This window comes from Orycteropus afer, unplaced genomic scaffold, assembly GCF_000298275.1.
Source record: "Orycteropus afer afer isolate SDZICR_OR568_19922 unplaced genomic scaffold, OryAfe1.0 scaffold00027, whole genome shotgun sequence".
Taxonomy (NCBI): domain Eukaryota; kingdom Metazoa; phylum Chordata; class Mammalia; order Tubulidentata; family Orycteropodidae; genus Orycteropus; species Orycteropus afer.
In genome coordinates, this window is record NW_006921614.1 from 15,565,577 (window position 1) to 15,590,761 (window position 25,185).

The window sequence follows — 25,185 nt, forward strand, 5'->3', positions numbered from 1 at the left end:
GGCTGTGCAACCCTACCCTTAATAAAATGCAAATTTTCCATCACCATTAACCAGCCTTTCCCCTATTCCTCCTTCCCCTGGTAACCACTAACAAACTTTGGTCTCTATACATTGTTGTTGTTGTTATGTGCTGTGGAGTCAGACCTGACTCACAGCGAACCCTCTTTGGGTTTCTGAGGTGGTATCACTATGGAAGTAGATTGCCCAGCCTTCTTTCCAAGGAGTGGCTGGTGGGTTTGAACCACCAGCCTTCTGGTTAGCAGTCAAGTGCCTTAGGCACTACGCCATCAGAGCTCCCCTCTGTACATTAGCCATTTCTAATCTTTTTATATAAGCGAGGTCATACAATATTTGTCTTTTTATGATTGACTTATTTGTTCATCATATGTTCAAGCTCTGTCTACACTGTGTTCTTTTTGTTGTTAGGTGCTGTCAAGTCAGCTCCAACTCATAGTGACCCTATGTACAACAGGACGAAACACTGCTTGGTAGTATGCCAGCCTCACAATCCTTGCTATACCTGAGCCTACCGTTGCAGCCAGTGTTGATCCATCTTGATGAGGGCCTTCCCCTTTTCCCTGACCCTCTGCTTTACCAAGCATGGTATTCTTCTCCAGGGAATGGTCCCTTCTGATAACATGGCCAAAGTAGCTGAGACGAAGTCTGGCCATTCTTGCATCCAAGGAACATTCTAGCTGCACTTCTTCCAGGACAAATTAATTAGTTCTTCTTCCATGGTACTTTCAGCATTCTATGTCAACCCTACAACTCAAAAGCATTAATTCTTCTTTTCTTCTTCAGTCTTCCTTATTGATTGTGCAGCTTTCACATGCATACGAGGTGTTTGAAAATACCACGGTTTTGGTTAGTCTCACCTTAGTCTTCAAAGACACATCTTTGCTCTTCAGCACTTTAAAGAGGCCTTCTGCAGCAGATCTGCCCAATGCAATACGATGTCTGATGTCTGGACTGCTGCTTCCACTGGTGTTGATTGTGGAACCAAGTAATATGAAATCTTTGACAACTTCAATCTTTTCTCCATTTATCATGAAACTGCTTATTGGTTCTGTTGTGAGGATTTTCATTTTCTTTTTGTTGAGGTGTAACCCATACTGCAGACTGTAGTCTTTAATCTTCTTCAGTAAGTGCTTCAAGTCATCTTCACTTTTAGCAAGCAAGATTGTGTCATCTGCATATCACAGGTTGTTAATGAGTCTTCCTCCAATCCTGACACCACACTCTTCTTCATATTTTCCAGCTTCTCAGATTATTTGCTCAGCATACAGATTGAATAAGTGTGGTGGAAGGATACAACCCTGACATATTCCCTTCCTGATTTCAAACCATACAGTATCCCCTTGTTCCATTTGAATGACAGCCTCCTGGTCTATGTACAGGTTCCTCATGAACACAGTTTAGTGTTCTGGAATTCCCATTCTTCCTAATGTTATACATAATTTGTTATGAGCCACACAGTCAAATGCTTTTGCATAGTCAATAAAACACAAGGAAACATCTTTCTGGTATTCTTTGTTTTTAGCCAAGATCTATCTGACATCAGCAATGATATACCTTGTTCCACGTCCTCTTCTGAATCTAGGCTGCACCTCTGGAAGTTCTCTGTCAATATACTGCTGCAACCGCTTTTGAATTATCTTCAGCAAATTTTACTTGCATGTGATATAAATGATATTTTTCAATAATTTCCACATTCTTTTGGATCACCTTTCTTTGGAATAGGTACAAATATGAATCTCTTCCAATCAGTTGGCCAGAGAGCTTTCTTCCAAATATCTTGGCATATTTGGAAGAAAGCAAATAGTTGAGCAAGCACCTCCAGTGGAGCATCCGTTTGTTTCAACGTCTCAATAGGTATTCCATCAATTCCTGGAGCCTCATTTTTTTGCCAATTCCTTCAGTGCAGCTTCAAATTCTTCCTTCAATACCATTGGTTCTTGATCATATGCCACCTCCTGAAATGGATGAGCATCAACCAATTGTTTTTGGTACAGTGACTCTTTGTATTCCTTCCATCTTCTTTAGATGTTTCCTGCATCATTCAATATTTTGCCCATAGAATCTTTCAATATTGCAACTTGAGGCTTGCTTTTTTTCTTCAGTTCTTTCAGCTTGAGAAATGCTGAGGGTATTCTTTCCTTTTGGCTTCATAAGTCCAGGTGTTTGCACATTTCATTATAATAATTGACCTTGTCTTCTTGAGCTGTTCTTTGAAATCTTCTATTCAGCTCTTTTGTCTTGTCATTTCTTCCATTTGCTTTAGCTACTCTCTGTTCAAGAGAAAATTTCAGAGTCTCTTTGACAGTCATTTTTGTCTTTTCTTCCTCTCCTGTCTTTTTAATGACCTTTTGCTTTTTTCGTGGATGATGTTCTCGATGTCATTCCACAATTAATCTGTTTTTTGGTCATTGGTGTTCAATGTGTCAAATCTGTTTTTTAGATGGTCTCTAAATTCAGGTGAGATATAATCAAGGACATATCGTGGCTCTCATGGTTTGTTTTAGTTGTCTTCAGCTTCAACTTGAACTTGCATATGAGCAGTTGATGGTCTGTTCCACAATCACCTCCTGGCCTTGTTTTGGCTGAAGATATTGAACTTCTCTGTTGCCTCTTTCCACAGATGTAATCAATCTGATTCCTGTGTATTCCATCTGGCATAGTGCATGTGTATAGCTGCCATTTACGTTGTTGAGAAAAGATATTTGTGATGAATAAGTCATTGGTCTTGCAAAATTCTATCATGCAATCTCCAGCATCATTTCTATCACCAAAGTCATATTTTTCAACAACTGATGATTCTTCTTTGTTTCTGACTTTTGCATTCCAATCACCAGTGAAAATCAACACATCTTGATTGCATGTTTGGTCAATTTCAGACTGCAGAAGTGGGTAAAAATCTTCAATTTCTTCTTTTTTTGGTTTTGGTGGTAGTGCATAAATTTGAATAATAGTAATACTACCTAGTCTACCAAGTTGGGAATGACAAATTGAAGAGGAATGGCATGGCATTCATCTTCACAAAAAAATGTTTCAAGATCTATCTTGAAGTGCAGTGCTGTCAGTGATAGGATAATATCCATCTACCTAGAGAAAGACCAGTTAATTCATACGGTAGCATGTATCAAAACTTACACTGTATGTATGTACCATATTTTGTTTAGCCATTCATTATTGATGGACATTTGGGTTGTTTCCACCTATTGGCTACTGTGAATAGTGCTGCAGTGAACATTGGTGTGCAAGTCTCTTTTTGAGTCTCTGCTTGCCAGTCTTTTGGTTATATACTTAAGAGTGGAATTGCTGGATCATATGGTAATTCTACTTTTAGTTTTTTAAGAACTGTTTCCCATAGTGGCTGTATCATTTTACATTCTAACCAGCAATTGGTAAGGATTCTAATTCCCCCACTCTCACCAGTATTTGGGATTATTATTTTTTATCTTAGCCATCCTAGTGGAATGGTATCTTATTGTGGTTTTGATTTGCATTTCTCTGATGCTAATGATACTGAACCTTTTTTCATATGTTTGGTGACCATTTGAATGTCCCCTTTGGTAAAATGTCTATTCGAGTCTTTAGCTCATTTTGTGATTGAGTTGCTAAGTTGTTGAAGTTTCCTATATATTTTGGTTATTAGATTATTGTTGTATATGTGGTTTCTGGAAATGTTCTCCTGGTTGGTAGCTTGTCTTTTCACTTTTTTTGTAAAATATTTTGATGAACAAAATTTTCATATTTTTGTGCATTCTCCTTTATTTTGGTTTTTGCTTTTTTAAAATTTTGTTATGATATCATCCATTGTTGGAAGCTAAGCCTGACAATATTGCACCCATTTGTTCTTCTGAGAATCTTATGGTTTAGTTTGCATATTTAGGTCCTTAATCCATTTTGAATTTGTCTTTGTGTATGGTGTAAGACATGGATCTTGTTTCTTTCTTTCTTTCTTTTTTGCATGTGGGAATCCATTTTTCCTAACACTATTTACTAAAGAGGCATTTCCTTCCCCCATTGGATGGACTTAGCACCCTTATCAAAAATCAGTTGACCATAGATGTGTGGGCTTATTTCTGGACTGTCATTTCTATTCCATCAGTTTGTGTCTATTGTTATACCAGTACCAGTCTGTTTTGATTACTGTATCTGTATAGTATGTTTTAATATCAGGAAGTATGAGTCTTCCTATTTTGCTCTTCTCTTTCAAGATTGCTTCAGCTATTCAATGCCCCTTGCTATTCCATACAAAATTGAGGAAGGCTATTGGAGTTTTGATTGAGATTGTGTTGAATCTATAGATCACTGTGAGTATTATTGACATATTACTGATATTAAATCCTTTAATCTATGCATACAATCATCTTTTGTTTTATTTAAGCCTTCTTTAATCTCTTTCAGCAGTGTTTTATAGTTTCATTTTGTAAATTCTTCATGTCCCTGGTTAGATTAATTTCTAGGTATTTTATTCTTTCAGATATTATTGTAAATGAAATTGTTTCCCTAATTTTCCTTTCATATTTCTCATCGCTGAAGTATAGAAACCCAAATGATTTTTTTTCTAACTTTTATTGTGATTTGTGTGAAAGTTTACAGGGAAAATTTGTTTTCCATTCAACAATTCATACACATTTTATTTTGTGATATTGATTGTAATCCCCACAGTGTAACAGCACTCTTCCTACTTCCTGTATTTACTGTTTTTATTTGTTTTTCTTTCCTATCCTTTCCTGCCTTCTTTAAACCTGGGCAAATGCTGCCCTTTTGATCTTGTATGGTTGATTGTTCCAATGGGTGTGTACCTCCCTAGTGTTATCATTTACCTTGTAACCCTGGTATTGTTTGGCTGAAAGTTGAGCCATAGGGTGAGTACAATTCTAGGCTTGAAGACTGATTAAGGGCCATAGTCTTGGGGGTTCCTCCAATCTCTGTCAGACCATAAGCCTGGTTTTTTTTTAAATTTTATTTTGAGTTTTGTTCCACATTTTTTTCCCACTCTATTCAGGACCGTTTGTTGCAATCCCTTTCAAAGCAGTCAGTATTGGTAGTTGAGCACCATCTAGTTTTTCTTTTCTCAGGGTTTGGAGGCTGAGGTTTGTGTGGTCCATTAATCCTTTGGACTAGTTTGTTTTCATCACCTTTGATTTTTTTTTTTTTTTCATTTTTCCTTGCTTCAGACAGGGAGAGACTAATAATTGCATCTTAGATGGCTGCTTAGAAACTCAACTGATTTTTGTTTGTACCTTGAAAATTTGCTAAATTCTTCAACTAGCTCCAGAAGTTTTCTTTCTTTAATTGTATGGAAGAGTATATTCCTCTTCTAGAAGTTTTCTTATGGACTCTTTAGCATTTTCTACCCCCCCCCCCACTAAAGCAAAAATGGTAAAATGTGATTATTTCAGACTACCTTCTCCCAGACAGAAAGACAAAAAGACGAATATGAGCTGGGAAAGCAATGAAAGGAGGAGACTAACTCTAATAAACAGAGGCCGAGATTGTTGGAAGTGAGCCACTGCTCATATCTACAGGTCTTTCAGCTCTTTTTTTTTTTTCTTCTTTGTCTACCCTCTAGTTACTGTTTTACCCTATCTTCCTTATCCACCCTTGGTAATGATAAAAGAATATATGTATATATATTTTGTGCATGTGTGAAATCCTTTTCTTAACTTTTACAACTGTGGTCTCATACAATATTTGTCATTTTGTGATTGACTAATTTCACTCAGTGTAGAATCCTCTAAGTTCATTCATATTATAAGATGCTTGCAGATTCATCATTGTTCATTAAAGTTGTGTAGTGTTCCACTGTGCGTATGTACCATAGTTTATTGATCCATTCTGTTGATGGGCATTTAGGTTGTTTTCTGTCCTTTTGCTTTTGTGAATAGTGCTGTGATGGACATGGGTGTGCATATATCTGTTAGGGTCTTAGCTCTTTTTCTCTAGGATATTTACTTAGTAGTGGGGTTGCTGGATCATATAATATTTCTATTTTCAGCTTTTTAAGGAAGCACCATACTATTTTCCACAGTAGTTGCACCATTTTACAGTCCCACCAGCAGCATGTGAGGGTTCCAGTCTCTCCACATCCTCACTAGCATTTGTTGTTTTGTTTTGTTTTTCAATTTTGCTCTTAGTACTGGAAGGAGAAGATATCTCATTGCTATTTTGATTTATATCTCTCCAATAGCTAATGATTGTGAGTATTTCTTCCTATGTTTGTTAGCCGCCTGGATGTCTTCTTTGGTGAAGAGTCTGTTCATGTTCTCTTCCCATTTTTAAATTGGATTATTTTTCTTTTTGTTGTTAAGTTGTTGAAGTGTTCTCTAAGTTTTAGAGATAACCTCTTGTCCAGTTTGTCATTGCCCCACAATTTTTCCTAATCTGTGGGTTCTCTTTTTATTCTTTCAGTGAAATCTTTTGATGTGCATTAAAAAAGGGGGGAAAATCCCTCAAAAATAACTAACACTCTAATTTTTAGGCAGTTCCAGTCATCTATTTTGTCCTCTGGTGTTTGTGCAGCTTTAGTTATGTTCTGTAGGGTCCTTAAATTTAACCCTATTTTTCCACTGATAATCTTTATGGTTTTAGGTTTCATGTTCAGATCTTTGATCCAACTTGAGTTCATTTTTGTATATGGTGTGAGATATTGGTCCTGTCTCATTTTTCTGCAAATAGATTTCCACTTTTGCCAATACCATTTATTAAAGAGATTATCTCTTCCTCATTTAATGAGAAAAAGATCTGCTGTCCATAGGTGCATGGATTTACTTCTGAGTTCTCAATTCCATTCCACTGGTCTATGGGTCTGTCATTATACCAGTACCAGGCTGTTTTAACTACTGTGACTATGCACTTGGATTTGAGCTTAGTGAATGTGAGGTCTCCTACTTTGTTCTTCATCTTTAGTAGAGCTTTAATCATCCAGGTTTCCTTTCTTTTCCATATAAAGCTGATGATTAATTTTTCCATCTCTTAAAAGAAAGATGTTGGAATTTGGATCATGATTGCTTTGCATCTGTAGATCGTGCTGGGTATTATCAACATTTTAATGAGTTAAGTCTTCCTATCCATGAACATGATGTATTCTTCCACTTATGTAGGTCTCTTTTGGTTTCTTATAATAGTGTTTTCATTCTATAGGTTTTTTGTGTCTCTGGTTAGATTTATTCCCAAGTATTTTATCTTTTGAGTGGTTATTGTAAATGATACTGCTTCCTAATTTCCTTTTCAGAGTTCTCTTTTTTAATGTAAAGGAATCTCACTGATTTTTGTATCTTGATCTTGTTCCCTGCTACTTTGCTGAAACTTAATTACTTCAGAATTTTTTACTGAGCCTTTGAAATTTTCAATTTCTAAGACTATATCATCTGCAAATAGAGATAATTTTACTTCTTTTTGCAAATTTGGATGGCTTGTGTTTCCCTTTCTTGCCTTATTATTCTGGCTAGGACTTCCAGTACACTATTGAATAGGGATGGTGATTAAGGGCATCCTTGTCTGGTACCCACTTTAAGGGGAATGCTTTCAGTCTTTCCCCATTGAGAGTAATGTTGACTGTTGGTTTTATATGTATATATTCCCTTAATTATATTGAGGGATTTATCTTGTGTTCTTTTTTTGTGTGTGTGTGTGTGTTTTTATCAGGAATGGGTGTTACATATTATCAAATGTCTTTTCTGCATTAATTGATATGGTCCTGCAGTTCTTTTCCTTTGTTTTATTTATGTGGTGAATTATATTGATTGTTTTTCTCATGTTGAATCATCCTTGCATACCTGGATGAATCTCACTTGGTCATGATATGTTATTATTATTCATTTTGATATGTTGTTGGAGTATATTGACTAGGATTTTGTTGAGAATTTTTGTTTCTATCTTCATGAGGGATATTGGTCTGTAATTTCCTTTTGTAGGATGTCTTTGCCTAGCTTGAAGCTCTGGTGGAACTATGTTTTAGGATTGGGCTGCTAACCAAAAGGTTGGTGGTTCAAACTCATCAGCTGCTCCACAGAAGAAAGATGAGATTGTCTGCTTCCATAAAGATTTACAGCCTTGGAAACATATGGGGCAGTTTTACTCTGTCCTATGTTGTTGTTGTTGTTGTTTGCCATCGAGTCGGCCCCGACTCATAGCGACCCCTCCTTGGGTTTCCGAGGCAGTATCACTACGGAAGTAGGAATGCCCAACCTTCCTTCTGAGGAGTGGCTGGTGGGTTTGAACCCCCAGCCTTCTGGTTAGCAGTCAAGTGCCTTAGCCACTATGCTACCAGAGCTCCCACTCTGTCCTACAGGGTTGCTAATACTCAGAATTGACTTGATGGCAGTGGATTTTGGGTTTTGCCTGATTTTGGTATCAGGATTATGCTCACTTCATAAAATGAATTCATGAGTAGTCCCTCCTTTTCTACATTCTGTAGTAGTTTGAGTAGAATAGTGTCAACTCTTTTCTGAATGTTTGGTAGAATTCTCCATCGAAGCCATCTGGGCCAGGACTTTTTTTTGTTGGAAGTTTTTTTTTTTTTTTTCCCTATAACTTGTTCAATTTCTTCTTTTGTTATGGGTGTGTTCATATTTTCTACTTCAGTCTGTATTAATTTAGGTAGGTAGTGTGCTTCTAAAAATCTGTCCATTTCTTCTAGGTTTTCAAATTTGTTGGAGTACAGTTCATACTATCCTGATATTATCCTTTTTATTTCAGTTGTGATGTCACCCATTTCATTTCTTATTTGTGTTATTAATATCTTCTCCTCCTTTTCATTTGTTAAATTTTACAGTGGTTTGTCTATTTTATTAATCTTTTCAAAGAACAAATTATCCTCTTGATGATTTTTCTGGTTCATTTATTTCTGCTTGAATATTATTTCTTTTCTTCTGGTGACTGTAGGCTTTTATTGCTGTTCTTTTTCTAACAGTTGGATATATTGGATAAAGATGGTGATTTTGGCTCTTTCTTCTTTTCTTATGTGTACATTTGTTGCTATAAATTACCCTCTGAGCACTGCTTTTACTGTGTCTCAAAGATTTTGGTATGTTGTGTTTTCATTCTCATTTGATTCAAGGAATTTTTAAATTTCATTTTTTATTTCTTCTATTACCCAGTAGTTTTTAAGAAAGGTATTCAATTTCCATGTGTTTGCTTTTTTCTCCTTGATCTCCCTATTGTTGATTTCTAATTTTATAACATGGTGATCTGAGAAGATGCTTTCCAGTATTTCAGCATTTTAAAATTTATTAAGGCTTGCTTTGTGATCTAACATATGGTCTGTTCTGGAGAATGTTCATGTGTGCTAGAAAAGAATGTATCTTTTTCTGTTTTTGGAAGAGGTGTTCTCTATATGTCTATAAGGTCAACTTGGTTGATTGTATTGTTTAGTTCTTCTGTGTCTTTGTTGAGTTTCTTTCTAGTTCTATCCTTCATTGAAAGTGGTATGCTAAAGTCTCTTGCTACTATTACGGAGTTGTTTATTTCTCTTTTCAATTCTGTTTAAGTTTGGTTTATGTATTTTGGGCTCTTTCATTGGGTGCATAGATACTTACTATGGTTACATCCTTTTGCTTGACTGACCCTTTAATCATTATATAATGCCCTTCCTTGTTTCTTTTAGTAGTTTTTGTCTTAAGATCTATTTTATCAGAAATTAGTATTGCCACTCCTGCTCTTTTTTTGATTACCATTTGCTTATTTCCCCCTCCCCATTTCAACTGTTAGTCTATTTTTGTTTGTGTCTAAGGTGTATGTCTTGGAGACAGCATATTGATGGGTCACGTTTTCTTATCCATTCGCAACCCTCTGTCTCTTGATTGATGCATTTAATCCATTTACATTCAGTGTCATAATCAACAAGTATAAATTTATCATTTTGTTAATTGCTATCATTTTGTTATGTGCTTTTTGTGTGTGTGTGGTATTGCTGATTTCTTTTTTCATATAGTTTTCTGTGCTGAACTCATTTTGTTTGGTCAATTTTGTTATAATTTCCTTCATTGATATTATTTTAATATTTACTGAATATTTATGACTTTCATCTTTTTTATTTTGAGGAGAAGTTTTATTAATTATCTTCGAGGCTACCCTATTATTTTCTTTCCAAGTTTAAAACAGTCTGCTCTATCTTGAAATTGTCTTGATTTCCTCTCCATTTGGAAGTTCTGTAATTATACTATTTATTCCTTCTTTTTGCTTTGTTGTACTAATTTACAAATTTATGTCTCTGGTCCCCTGTTTTCAATCTTCTAAGTTTACTTTGGATTCTTATGTGTCTGGGTTGGTTTCTGAGTGACATTATCTGTGGTCTGCTATTGTTGGCTTTGTGTCTGAAGAATTCCATTTAACATCTCTTGTAAGGTTACTCTGGTTTTAAGAATTCTATTAATTTCTGTTTATCCAGAAATGTCCTAATTTCACCATCATATTTGAGGGACAGTTTTGCTGGGTATATAATTCTTGGTTGGTAATTTTTTCTCTTTCAAGGTTTTATGTATGTCATCTAATTGCCTTCTCAACTGCATAGTTTCTGCCAAGAAATCAGAGTCTAGTTTTGTTTTTTTTTGTTTCTCCTGAGCTGCTTTCAACATATTCTTTGTCTTTGGTTTGGGAAATTTGATTATGATATCTCTTGGTGATTTTCTTTTGGGGTCTATCCTCTTTGGGGTTCATTGAACTTCTTGAATACATATCTTCTCATCTTTCATCATATTAGGAAAATTCTCTTCTAACAAATCCTTGACGATTTTCTCTGTAGTTTTATTTATCTCTCCCTGTTCTGGAATTCCAATCACATCTGTTTTCCCTCTTGATGATGTCTCACATAAATCTTAGGGTTTCTTAATTTTTTTAAAATTCTTTTTTTTAATTGTTATTCTAACAAAATAGTATTAAGAAATTTTTCTTCAATCTTGCTAATTCCATCTTCCATTAATTCAATTCTACTCCTTTACCTTTTAAATGTGTTATCTATTTCTGAAATCTTAATGTTAATCTTTTGTATTTCTTTGATGTTTTTATATGGTTTCTAATTTTTCATTTACTTTTTAAGTTTGTTTTTATATTGTTTTCCTGATTTGCCTCTCAATCCATTGAAAGTACCTAAAGATAATTCTTTTTAATTCCTCATTAGGTAGTGTAAATGCTATTTGTTTCTCAGGGAGGTTTTCTGGCTCTGTATTTTTGTCCTTTGTTTATACTACAATATCTTGTTTCTTTGTGTGAACTAAGATTGTCAATTGTCTCTTAGACATTGTGAGGTTGTTGTATTAGTATTTAATTGATGATTGCATGTTGGTGTGATTTGCCCAGGGTTTTTTTTTTTTTGCTTTATTTTGTTTTGATAGATCTCATTTAGTGGACTGGAACACTACTTTGTTCACTAGTTTGACAGCACTTAGGAACTCACCTCCTGTTTCCTGGTGGGTGTGATAGAGGATAAGAATGTATATACAATTCTTTGTTCATGTAGAGCAGTTGAGTGTGGGTTGGGTAGTATTTCCCATCTGTTGTTGATCAGTTGGTGCAGAAGCAGGAAGTGACCCCCCCCAATGGGTGGGGCTGCAGGAGGTGTAGATGTGGTTGGGTCATATGGACATTGTTGCTCTCTCAAGGCACATGAGACAATAAAACAAAACAAAAACCCAAAAACAAAAAATAAAAACAAGTGAACAAAAATATAAGCAGTACAAGCAAACAACAACTAAAAGAAAGAAAAATAATGGGAGGAAAAAAAAAAAAAAGAGAAGGACAAAGACCAAAGGAAAAAAACAAACAAACCCCAAAACCCATAATCTAGGGAGGGGGATGAAAGAGAAGAGAGTAAGAGAAAAAGAACAGTAAAGAAAAAATAAGAAAAATGCAAGAAGAAAAACAAAGGATGGGAAAAAGGAAAAGAGAAAAAGAAGGAAAGAATGAAAAAAGAAAAAAGGAACAAGGAAAATAAAATAAAACTTGAAGTAGGGAAGGGAAAGAAAAGAAAAAGAAAGAAAGGAGGGAAAAAAGGAATAATTTTAAAAAGTAGAAAACTGTGAGGTCAGGGCATCCAGGTGGTTTTCCTGTTGGCTGAGCAGGCAGTGAAGAGCAGGGTACTTGGTTTTGGAAGTTCTTGCCAGCCCAAAAGGCAGTTGGCAGTAGGGTGCCTGGTCCCAGAAAGACTTCCTGCTGGCCCAAAAGGCAGCTGGTGTCAGGGACCCTGGTCCTGGAAGGAGTTCCTGCTAACCTAGAAGCTATCTGGAAACAATACTCCTGGACCTGGAAGAAGTTCCTTCTTGCCCAACAAGCAGCTAGGGGCAGGGAACCTGGTCCCAGAAGAAGTTCCTGCTAGCCCAAAAGAGCTGGCAGCAGGGTGCCTGGCCCTGGAACTAGTTCCTGCCTACACAGAAGGTAGGTAGGGGCAAGACATCTGATTCTAGAACCAGTCCCTGCCTGCCTAGAAGGCAGTGAGGCAAGGTGCCCAGTCCAACATGGAATTCTTGCCAGCCCAGAAGGTGGGTGTAGGTGGGAGAAGGTCACACCTCTGTTCACCAGGAGGGAATGGGGTATAAGGGGGACAAGGGGGATATTGAACCTTTCTGGCACCAGCCCCAGTGTGGGTGCCCATGCAGTTTTCGTCAAGTGGAGCTGATTATCAGATTGCTGCCCTGATTGGTATTCTACTTGCAAATATTCAAAATGACCATGCCATCAGATGAATTGACAGTACACAGCTCCATTTGTCTCCTTATTCACTGTTTTCATTCAGTTTCTTCTACTAGTCTGTATTTAATCCACTTCTTTATCCTTTCCTTGGAAACTCATGGTTCCAGGATTATCATCTGCATCTTTTTCAATTGGTTTCCCAATTCTTTGTTGTAGAGGGTTTGGGTAGCTTGTCTGCCCATGCTGCCATTTGCTGGAAGTCCCTGAGATTTTCTATATATGTAAGATCATATCATCCACAAATAAAGTTAATTTTACTTCTTTTCCGATCTGGATACTTTTTTATTTCTTTCTCTTGTCATATTGCTCTGGCTAGGACTTCTAGCACAATATTGAATAGAAATGGTGAGGGTGGCCACCTTCATCATGTTTCTGATTTCAAGGGGAAAGCTCTCAGTCTTTCTCCATTAAATATAATGTTGGCTGTTGGCTTTTCATGTATGTCCTGAATCATATTGGGGAATTTCCCTTCTATTCTTATCTTCTTCACAGGTTCTTTTTTTTCAAGAAAGAGGTTGGATTTTATCAAATCCTTTTTCTGCATCCATGGAGATGGTCATGTGGTTCTTCTCCTGTGTTCTATTGATATAGTATATTACATTGTTTGATCTTCTAATGTTGAATCATACCTGCATTCCTAGAATAAATCTTCCTGGATCATGGTGTATGACTCTTTTAATGTGCTGTTGGATTCTGTTCACAAGTACTTTGTTGAGTATTTTTACATCTATATTCATAAGATTTATTGGCCTGTAGTTTTCTTTTCTTGTGGTGTCTTTGTCTGATTTGGTGTCCGGGTTATGGTTGCTTCATAGAATGAATTAAGGAATAATTCCTTCCTTCTCTATCTTTTGAAAAAGTTAAAAAAAGTATTGCTGTCAATTCTTCTCTATGTATTTAGTAGAATTTCCCAGTGAATCTATCTGTCCAGCACTTTCATTAGAGGATGTTTTTGATCACTGATTCAATCTCCTCATTTGTTATGCATCTGCTGAGACTTTCTATTTCCTCTTGAGTCACTTTGGGTGGGTTGTGTCTTTCTAAGAATTTGTCCATTTCCTCTAGGTTATCCAGTTTGTTACCATACAGTTGCTCATAATATTCTGTTCATTCTCATTTCTATTGGGTCAGTTGTAATGTCTCTTCTTTCATTTTGGTTATTTGTATCTTTTCTCTTCTTTGTCAGTCTAGCTAAACATTTGTCAATTTTATTAATCTTTTCAAAGCACCAACATCTGGTTTTATTTATTCTCTCTCTAGTTTTTTCTGTTTTCCATGTTATTTGTTTCTGCTCCGATCTTTATTATTTCCTTTCTTTTGATAAGTTTAGGCTTAGGTTGCTCTTCTCTTTCCAATTCCTGGAGTTTTTGAGTTAGGCTATTAATTTGAAATCTGTCTTCTTTTTTTAAAATATAGGCATTTATTGGTAAAAATTTCCTTCTGAGTACTATCTTCGCTGCCGTAAGTTTGGGCATTTTGTGCTTTCATTTTCATTTGTCTCTAAGAAATGTGTGATTTCTCTTTTCATTTCTTACTTGACCCACTGGTATTTTAAGTGTATTCTTTAATTTCCGTATTCTTTTGTATTTTCCAGGTTTTTTTCTGTTATTGATATCTGAATCCATTGTGGTCAGAGAAAATATTTTATATGATTTCAATCTTTTAAAATTTTTCAAGATTTGTTTTTTAACCTAAAATGTGGTCTATCCTGGAGAAAGATCCAGGTGCACTGGAGTAGAATATATATTGTGCTGTTTTGGGGTGGAGTGTTCTATATATGTCTGTAAAGTCCAGTTGGTTTATAGTGTCATTTGGGGTTTTTTTCTTGTTAATCTTCTTTCTAGATGTCTGTTTAATATTGAAAGAGAAGTGGCTTTTTTTTTTTTTTTAGAAGTGGCCTTTTGAGGCAAAACACTCACAGGCTAATTGCTGCTTCTTGTGGATCCCCTGCATTCTGCCAGCTGACGTTTCCTGACCATCTTGGTAGCTGAAGATTTGGATGTATTTACTAAAAATCCAGCCTTGGGGAATGAACCATGCTCCACAATGGTTCATTTGAATATAGTATCAGGGACCTTGGGTGGCCAAATTAACACAAAAAACAAAGTATTCAGAACTGTCACAAATGATCTCCTGGAACTGTGTGATGCTTCCCCTCACCTATGGGTGCATTAATTTAATCTTTCTTTGCAAGGAGCTCTGATGCTGCAGTGATTAAGCAGGTGGCTGCTAATCAAAAGATCAGCAGTTCAAAGCCACCAGCTGCTCCATGGGAGAAAGTGGATGCAGGCTACTTCCATAAGGATTTACAGCCTTAGAAACTTTATGGGGGCAGTTCTACGCCTTATAGGGTTGCAACAAGTTAGAATTGAATCATTGGCAATGGGTAGGTTTACTATTGCTTTATTCAGCACAGTACCCTCTTTAGCTTTGTGCTGTTGCATACTGCTTTGGCTTGGCCCTTAACCACTTATCCATATAGATCCTTCCTCTTGTATCTTACAGTGCCTAGGTATAGAGACACTATGGGAGAGAGAGACTTCTAGCTTACTGGTGGGGATGGCTGGTGAACAGGAAGAGCTTGGCTTGAAGGTGTTGGGATTGCTGAATGTCTTACAGAAGGATCCAAAAAACCCAAACTCACTGCTGTGGAGTTGATTTGACTTATAGTGACCCCTCCTTGGGTTTCTGAGGCAGTATCTCCACAGAAGTAGACTGCCCAATCTTCCTTCCAAGGAGTGGCTGGTGGGTTTGAACCCCCAGTCTTCTGGTTAGCAGTCAAATGCCTTAGGCACTAAGCCCCTGGAGCTCCTTAAAGAAGGATTGTTGTTGTTTGCTGTCGAGTCGGCCCCGACTCACAGTGACCCCTCCTTGAGGTTCTGAGGCAGTATCACTACGGAAGTAGGATTGCCCAACCTTCCTTCCAAGGAGTGGCTGGTGGGTTTAAACCGCCAGCTTTCTGGTGAGCAGTCAAGTGCCTTAGGCACTATGCTACCAGAGCTCCTAAAGAAGGATAGGCATGGCTAATTTCATCTTTCCTTTCAGAAGTTTGAACTTCTTTTGGATGGTTTTCAGGATCAGCATTTTGAAATTTAACCTCTAAGTTTCAAAGATGGCTTCAGTAATTGTAGTGGGAATGATGTTGGCTCTGTGGCCTACATGCATATTGGAAATTGGTACAATTTTATGAGAAGGTCCCTGAATTATTCATAATCATTAAAGTAGGGGTAAGATGTCATGATGTCTCACACAGCACCTTGCTTGGTTAGTGGACTCAGACCAACTTCAACCCTGATCGATGCATCCAGGCACCTGGCCCTTTTCTCCTCCCTTTGCCCCAGGCCAGCATTCAAAGTCAGAGTCTATGAAGAACAGAGCCAGTGAGGTGAATTGGCTGGGAGTGAGGCCTTGTCAGAAAGCCAGGCCAGATGCAAGGCATGGCTGTGCCATCTTAAGACACTCTGTGTATTGTCAAATCTATGGCCCTGCTGCCAAGGCACTGCCACCTCAGGGGTGTGGCTATCTCCCTGACACTCCCCTGTAGAGGCATCGCCTGGGTGACGGTACATAGAAAGTCTTTATGAGCTGGGGAGTGTGTAATTCATTCTGGAAGAACATAAAGGTTATTGTTTTCCTTCACCTTCAACTCTGGGCTACTCTCAGCTCAACTTGTCAATTATGAGCTCTCACTACCTTGTCTACAGGTAAATTTTCCATGGGCTTTAACAAGGCAACTTGTGGACAACAGAATTCCACCTCTTTGGAAATAACAGGGAAAATAGGGGTTTCTCTCCTTTGCATGATTAGGTAAGGTGTTTTACTGAAAACTAACCCTTGATAAATTTTCTTGTTTCATTGGTATTTTGAATCACATATAATTCATAATATGACCTGCACATTTATTTTAATCATAAGCTTCCAGTCACATTCAAATAGCTACATTAAGTGCACCTTCTCAACTATGTCATTTGGTTTTCATGTTGATAAACTTGCACCTTGCTTGGATAAATCAAGGTTAACTCCACTGATATCTTAATAAGTACTGTCCCCAGCAAGAAAGCAAATTCATTTCACGAACTCTTTAAATGTTCTGGAGGTATACAAAGCAGCTGCAAGAAAGCTAATAACTGGATTAATTTGTAGGAGTTCTGGTGGCATAGTGCCTAAGGCATGTGACTGCTAACCAGAAGATTGGTGGTCAAACACTCCAGCCACTCCTCGCAAGGAAGGTTGGGCAATCTACTTCCATAGAGATACTGCCTCAGAAACCCAAGGAGGGGTCGCTATAAGTTGAATCAGATTCAACATCAGTGAATTTGTTTGGTTTGGGTTAATTGGTTCATCTAAACTTGCCAGTAGTTTCTTTCTTGGCAGAGAGTCATTTTTTGGCATTCATCTAGCTTTTTTTTTTTTTTTTTTTCTCATGGATAGCAAAATGAAAACAATTTTTTATCATCTCTCCCTCTCTCACACATCCCCCCCACATACACACATACACAATCTGGATTTATCTGTGGAAGCCACACAAATCTTGTGGCCCTTGGTTACCTAGCAGGGAACCTGCCTTTTCCTACAACCTTCTCCCAGGAATCTGCTTTTGTTAAAACTCCAACTCAAGAAAGAAGACTCGTTAGTGCCCCTCCTCACTTTTTTCCCCCCAAAAGAAACTTTTTGTTTGTTTGTTTTGTTTCTTTGTCATTTTCCCCTTTTGCCCTCTTGAGAAACCATCTGGACCCAGTTTCTGTACCTGTAAGTGTGGCAGGTGGGGGTGTTGCAAGCGGTTCATGGAAGGCACCTACCTTTGCCTTTGTTCTTGTGTAGCAGGAGTTATAAGTCTTCCACCCTCAGAGGCCATCTCCTCTTCAAAGACAATAGGATCTGAGTTCCTTTGGTTTGGCAAAGAGGTGTCTACAAACACCACAAGTTCTGACAATGCGGCTACCACAGGTGCTCGGTTCATCAAATGTGTTCGTCTAGGTGGGAGTAGTCAAAACGGTGCTTCCAGAAAACTCTCCAAAGGGGAAAAAGCTCCTCTTCAATCTGATGAGCTGAGGACATTGATTCTGTGCCTGCTCTCCTGGCGCCCGTTGTGTGTTGGTACAAGCCAAGCAAAACCCCTTGTGAATCATTTCACTCCTTGCAAGAACAGTGCAGCTTTCAGAACTGCCCAAGGATCTTTTTATCAGTTCAAAGGAAAAATGTGCTATTTCAGTCTATGAACATATCTCTTTATAGCTACAGCATTATCACATCATGTCATATACACACTGCAGCTGGTGGGTGGGTGTGCCCAGTTGTAAAGAGCTTTCTGGGGTAAGTGCTTTCTTTGTAGTATAAGTTCCATTGAATTTATACTAAATTCAGACTTATTTGACTGTAATCTTCTATTCATGGGTTGAATGTAGAAGTAGGTATTTTAAAAAACATTGAATAAAATCAATCTAGCTGAGTATTGTTTGGGTGGGGAAGAGGGAAGATGTGGGAAGAGTGTAAGGGAAGGATAGAAAAGCATGGATGTGTAGATTTTATCTTTTCTTTTTCTCCCTCATCTTACTGCCGGCCACTTGGGCTGCTGTGGCTGAACCACAACCTCTGGGATATACCATGAGCTTTATTCTTCTGGAAAAACAGCTCCTCCATATTAGGAAGCTCTCTCTGAAGTGAATAGAAGCTCTGTGCCAGGCCACATAGCCCAGGCTGGGGAATTTACAGGCTAGGGGACAAGCCCAATACTAGGTTAAGATTGGCCTCATTAAAAAATGAGTGTCTGGATTATTTAGAGAGAAGTAGTGAAGGTACGAATGTCTGAAAAATGATGCTGGCTGACTAGACACGTTCCTTGAAATTATGCTTATCCTTGATTATTGTTATATTTTAACACACTAGGTCTCAACTTAAAGTGAGCAAAGGCAAGAGTGATACTTTAGAGTGACAGACTCACTGGGTAGGTCTGGTCCTGGTTTTAAGCCTCATTTACCTGTCAGCATTGACAGAGTGTTAGGGTATTCTAAAGACTGAATTTCATCATTGTTGACCTATTACATATGGTGTGGTCAATATATTACAAGGAGTGAATAATTTCACTAGGAGATGGTGTTTTTATCCTTTTAAGTCATACTGGGGGAAAAAAGACATTTCAAATAAAGGATCTCTTTCAGGTGTCTTTTTCACATTTTCATAATGAGGAAGAATGATCAAACTTCTTTAAATTCAGATTATAAAGTTGTCTTTATAGGGCACCATTTCCTAAACTGGGTTCTGTAGAACACTTGTTGTTGTTGATATGTGCCATTGAGTCGACTCATAGCAACCCCTTCTTGGGTTTCCGAGGCGGTATCACTGTGGAAGTAGATTGCCCAACTTTCCTTCCGAGGAGTGGCTGGTGGGTTTGAACCGCCAGCCTTCTGGTTAGCAGTCAAGTGCCTTAGGCACTACGCTACCACAGCTCCCTGTAGAACACTAGTAATGTAGGTAATGCTGTTGGGCATGTTTGGGAAATTATGAGCAAAGTCAAACTTGTTTCTCTACTGCAGGCTTTCTCAGAGCCTTCAACAGCTAATGGCCATTTTAAAGTTTTATAAGGTTTCAATGTGCCCCACATAGAGTTGACCATAGAATTAGTTCCTGGGTCAGTGCTCTCTGGGTTTCCTCTAAGAAACACCCTTGTAGACACTGGGTGGTGCACAGAGTATACAAATTTCTAAAGCTGAGGAGCTGTATCTTCTACTTGGCTGAAAGACCGCTTTCACAGAGGGTAGATGGGGCAGTTGGGAGACAGATCACAATGGAAATGTAAAATTTTTTCCCATTGTCTTGGGTGAGTGAATTCACAGTCTCCTTCTTTTCTCTTTCAGTACATATCAGGGAATTATTTCCCCAGTTTTTAGGTACTGAAACAGATATGCCACGCTCTTATATGTGATTTTGCACAGAGCATTTATTAACCCCTGACAGGATGCAGGTAATGCAAAGATGAATAAGACTTTGAGTTGCCAAAAGAAGAAAGAAACTCCTAGTGACTTCCCTTTGATCTTGTTTTTCAAGATGCATCGATAATCATCTCAACCTCAGTTACCAAATGCAAATATTTCAGGAGGCATCTTGCCAGACGTTCACTGTTCTTTCAACCCTGTTGAACATAAGTGCAACCTATACCAGTCCTGTAATTACTATTGTTGAAATACTGTAACATTTATTTCTCTTTTCACATCTTCAGTTGATCATGTCTATATACGTATAACAACTGGATAATAATAATAATAACTTAAAAAATTGTCCCAGTGTGGGCTTCTAGAGGGGGCCATCAGTCAACTGTTTTACTTTGTGCAATTTGAGGCTTGATATCAGCCATGTCTGTACATAAGGAAAACATGAAGACATTATTATTAAAGATCAACAGTGTGCCAGGCATTGTGCTATGTATTTGGAGACAGGGTAAGCAAAATTTAGTTCCTGTTTAACTTGAAAGAAGATCTTGTACTTATATCTACATAGTAACAATCACAGCTACTATTTTTTCAATGCCTGTTCTGTGGTAGCCTCTGTGCTTGGCCTTGCAAGTTTGCATTGAGCAATAACTGTGATATTGTTGGTGATGTTTGGAGCAGGGATTTTTTTTTAAATATGGAACTGACTACGATTGTTAGGGATTAAATGAAAGTGTTTGCTAAGCACCTACTATGGTGGATGGCTTGTGGTGCTTAAGAAAAGTAGCTATTATAACACAGGGCTTCTTCTCCACGATGACAACGTCTGCTTCCAATTCATCTTTGTCTTTGCAGTACCTGGCATGAAGCAGACGCTCAATAAATGTTTGCTAAACAAATAATGATGACGTCTTAAAGAAGAAATTATAATTCACAGCAAAACAGAGTAGATATCAGATCACTTTCACAATCTTAGTTTTTGAGAGAATCCTTCTTTTTGATCATTTGGGAAACTGCTGACACAAGTCAATTGAAGTGGAGAACTGAGTCAATTCATCAGGTAAATCAAGCCAGTAGCTTATATTTCCTCGCTTTATCTAGATAATTCCCGCACAAATATTTTGGGATCATGTATTATCTGGAAAATTGTTTCCCTTATCCCTTTCAGTTTAATGTATTGGCAGATGTTCTGGAACATTACAAACTCTTACCATGAACTTAATGACAAAAAATGCCCTTATATGTGCATCTGTATTTTATAGGAAGGGTTATCCAGTATTCTGAGCAGTTAAGGTTCCATATAAAGTAGATAGCTTTAGGCTATTCTATAGATTTTTCTGAGAAATGTATAGTATATGATATTTCCATAAAGGTCACTTAACATAAATTCACACTAACTTCATGGGACTTAATTCTGCAGCCACCAGGCCAGGTGAACTAACTCCTGCTGCCAAGGAATTATGTGTCTGAATATAAACTGTAGAACCAGCTTTCTCCAGTGTTAACAGGAGCAAACACGTTAGTTACAGTGATATATGGAGTCTCATTTCGAAGCTCCTTTATTCACTTGCTCATAACTTTCTGCCAAATTCTTTGGGGCTGAAGCCTTTTTTGTCTGGTGTTGAGCCATGTCTGCCCAAAGGTACATTTTTTTGGAGAGTTTCTGCCAGAGCTATTAAGCCTTTCTTGAGTCAATGAAAAAAGAAATTCTTCTTCTGAATTGGTTGGCTTTAGTTCTCTAGTAATTCAAAGTTTAACACAAGAGGCTCTCTTTCACAAGTGCGCACACAGGCTCACATGCACGCGCACTCCATTTAGGACCTGCACTCTCTGGCTGGGCAGTGCAAACCCTGTCCCAGGGGTGATTTTTCCCTTGGTTGGAACAAAGACTCTCATTGCTTCGTTATAAGTAACAGGAAAGAAAGGGAAACTAGATTAGTAGACAACCTCACCAGGTCATGTTAATTTTTAAATACAAACAAATGTACTCTCTGTTGCTTCAAAACGTGAAGTGTGAAATACCAATCAGAAAGGGACTTTGAAAGCATAGCTAAAGTAACAACAGGTGTGAAGGTTAGATCTCAATCATGTTTCTTCAACATTTCTGTTATAAAAAGGGGAGAAGGGTCAGCTGAGGCACTCTAGGGTTTGCCCTTTCATCATGGACTTGTGGTAGAAAAGAGTTAACTCTTAAATACAGGAGGCAGACATTTGTGGCTGGAGCAGTCACAGAGGTAAGAAAGAGCAGGCTTCTGTGTTGTCCCCAGTCTTCTCCATGTCTTCAATATTCCATTGACTCTTGGAAAAAACTACACCCCCAAATGCCATTAGTCAATAGTTCTTTTCAACGGCAATTGTTACCTCAAATTTCCAGTATCAAAATAGTGGCCTTGATTAGTTGTGAGACTTCTATTCTCACAGCTCTGGTTCTGGGAGAGCTAGAACAAGAACTAACTAACACTGATCCACTTTTCTCCTCAGCCCTCCCCACAAGAGAAAGCTTGCTCTCTCTCTCTCTTTTTCCCACCAAAAATAAAATGTTAATTTAAAAAAGGAAAGAAAAGAAAAGAAAGACTCTGAGTATTAATCTGACCCTAACATTTCCTGAAGGCTTGGGAAAAACTAGTCTCCAATTTTCTATATTTAAATATTTTATTGCCCTGTGTGGTTCAATTTTATAAAAGGAAAACAGAAAAATGAGGAACACAGGGGAGAAAAGACCAAAGAATTTAGAATGATCAATTGAAGAAGAAAATGAAATGTTAAGGTGCCTTTGTTCCAGAGGGCACCTGGTGGAAATGGTAGGACACTCTCCAGGAGTTTAGGGAGCTATTCCAGCTCTTGCATGTAAGTAAGGGGTACTGGCTCTGTCACCTGCATATGAACTGAGAAGGCAGAGATGAACTCAGGCATTAGCCCAAAATTGGCCTAGCAATTGGTACATTGGCATGATGCCCACAAGCCTGTGCCTATGTATGTATATGTTTTAATTGTGATAAAATGTATTTAACAAAATAATTGCCATTTTTAGGGTGATCTTCTTATTGTGATAGTTAGATATATATCCGAAACCAAACCAAACTCATTGTTGGTGTCAAGTCAGTTCTCATTCATAGTGACCCCTCCTTGGGTTTCTGAGGCATTATCACTACAGAAATCGATTGCCCAAACTTTTTTTTTTCTCTCTCTCTCTATGTATATATAACAAAATATTTGTGCAGTGCAGTGAATTCCTTAATTTGGCCCTTCTAGCCATTGTCCTCCACTTTGTGATATATAGTAAATCCTAGGTTCTAGTGACGTAGTGCCTAAGACATTTGACTGCTCACCAGAAGTCTGGTGGTTCAAACCCACCAGCCACTCTTTGCAAGAAGGTTGGGCAATGGACTTCTATAGAGATGCTGCCTCAGAAACCCAAGGACGGGTTGCTATGAGTCGAATTGACTCGAGGGCAGTGAGGGTTTTTTTTTTTTTTCATACCTGTTTAGGGTGGAATATATCTTGAGTCTTGCCTTGCTGGAGGGTGTGACTCAAGTCACCACCACCCTTAGCTTCCTTGAGGGTATATGTAGGAATGTTCTGGGGAAGTTGGCTTTCTTTGTCTAGTCCTGTGTTTGGTTCATCATCATCTCACCCCTGGACTTGAGACAGCAGCTGTCATCTGACCTGCCAATTTGAATTCACCAACCTCTGCAACCACATGAGTTGGGAAAATCCTCCAGATATATCCACAGACCTGGGACTTGCCAGCCTCCCAGCCTCCCAGCCTCCCAGCCTCTACCACCACCATGTGAGCCATTTCCTTGGGAGTTTATGAGTTCTGTAAGATGTTACAGTGAACTATGGAACCCTAAAACAGGAGAGAGATTACTGAGGGGAGAAGGAGGAGGAGGAGTTGATGTTAGAGATGATGGAGTGGCACAGCAATTTGAAAAAGTTGGACACTGGGGACGTTTTTAACCTCTGCCTCATAGGGACTGGCCTTGTGCTGATCTTTCTAAAAGAAATTATTCAAGCAATTCGCCATTTCACTATTTTTTACATGCACAATTTAGTGACATAAATTTATTTATCATGTTATGCAACCATCACACTATCCATTTCCAAAAGTTTTTGATTGCCCCAAGCAGAAACTCAGTGCCCCTTCTCTTCCCTTCAGCTCCTAGTAGCCACTAATAACCTTTTGCCTCTTTGCATTTTCTTATTCTAGAAATTTCATTTAAGTGGAGTCTAACTGATTTCCCCAAGCACCGTGCTTTCAAGCAGAAGTGTGTGTTGAGGATACTGCTGGGCTGGCCTTGCACAGCGGTCAAAGGCTTGCTGCCAAGTGTGAGGGTTTGACTTTGCTGTGGCAGCTATGGAAGACCAGAGCCCTCCTACAGCTAGCCATGGTTTCTGAGGAGAGGCATAATCACACATAGCAGAGTGTCAGAACGTGAGGAGAATGGGGAAACATTCAGTGGAATGGCTCAAGCCTCTGTGTCCACAATGTCGTCTCCTTGGGCAGTATGGTAGTCTGGGAAGCTGGAAAGTCACCTCCATAGGTGGCTAAACTTGGCAAGATTTTCTGTTTTCTTTCCAAGAAACCAGCTTCTGGGCAGGACAACAGAGCTCCCTGGGCAAGTGCAGTGGGTTTTAAATGGACCTTAGGATTCCCTGCACCTATTATAGGCATTTGAAACTTTGGATACTGACCAAGGCCAAGCTCTTCTCTTTTGTGAATAGAAATAGAGTTAATGGAGTCAGTATGTGTGGCCTCTGACAGCTGGGTGGCTCTGCAGGGCGTGGGTGTATTTTGTGTTGGCTTTTGGAAGGTGCCCATGCACAGTGATGCTTTCCCCACCCTACTGAACTGCCGCCAGTGCTCTGGGATGGCTGCTTTTCTCACCTCCATATTTGTTTATGAATGATATGGGAAGGTAATTGTATGAGCTTACGAGTCAGATGGTACCCAGAGGCACCGAGAGGAAACTGGGCCATGTCTACACAAGCAAAGTCAGGTGGGAGAACTAATTGGGTAATTTAGATCAAATTCCCTGTTCCTAGTTATTAAAGAAAGGAGCTTTTTGTTCTGAATTGTTGAGATCAGTTCTCATAGACTGTGTTCACCAGGCAGGTAGTTAGCTTGTTGTTTTGTACAATTTAGAAGAGATGACCTAGGTTATACAGAATGTCAATTATCAAGGTTTTGACTAGACCACCAGTAGGAAAATCTTTATAATAAATATCACCATCCTTTAAAAACCATTTATGAAAAAATATGAAGATTTTCTTTCATTTTTATTTCACTAAATTAAGTTTTATTGTTTGAGTAGGCGATACCAAACCAAAAACCAAACTCACTGCCACCAAGTCGATTCCCACTCATAGTGACCCCCATTGGGTTTTCCAAGGCTGTAAATCTTTATGGAAGTTAACTCCCTCCTCTTTGTTCTGTGGAGTGGCTGGTGGGTTGGAACCACTGATGTTTTTTTTTTTATTAGGATTTGGGTGAAGATTTACAGAGTAAATTCACTTTTCATACAGCAGTTCACATATACTTTGTCTCATGTCATTGACCAAA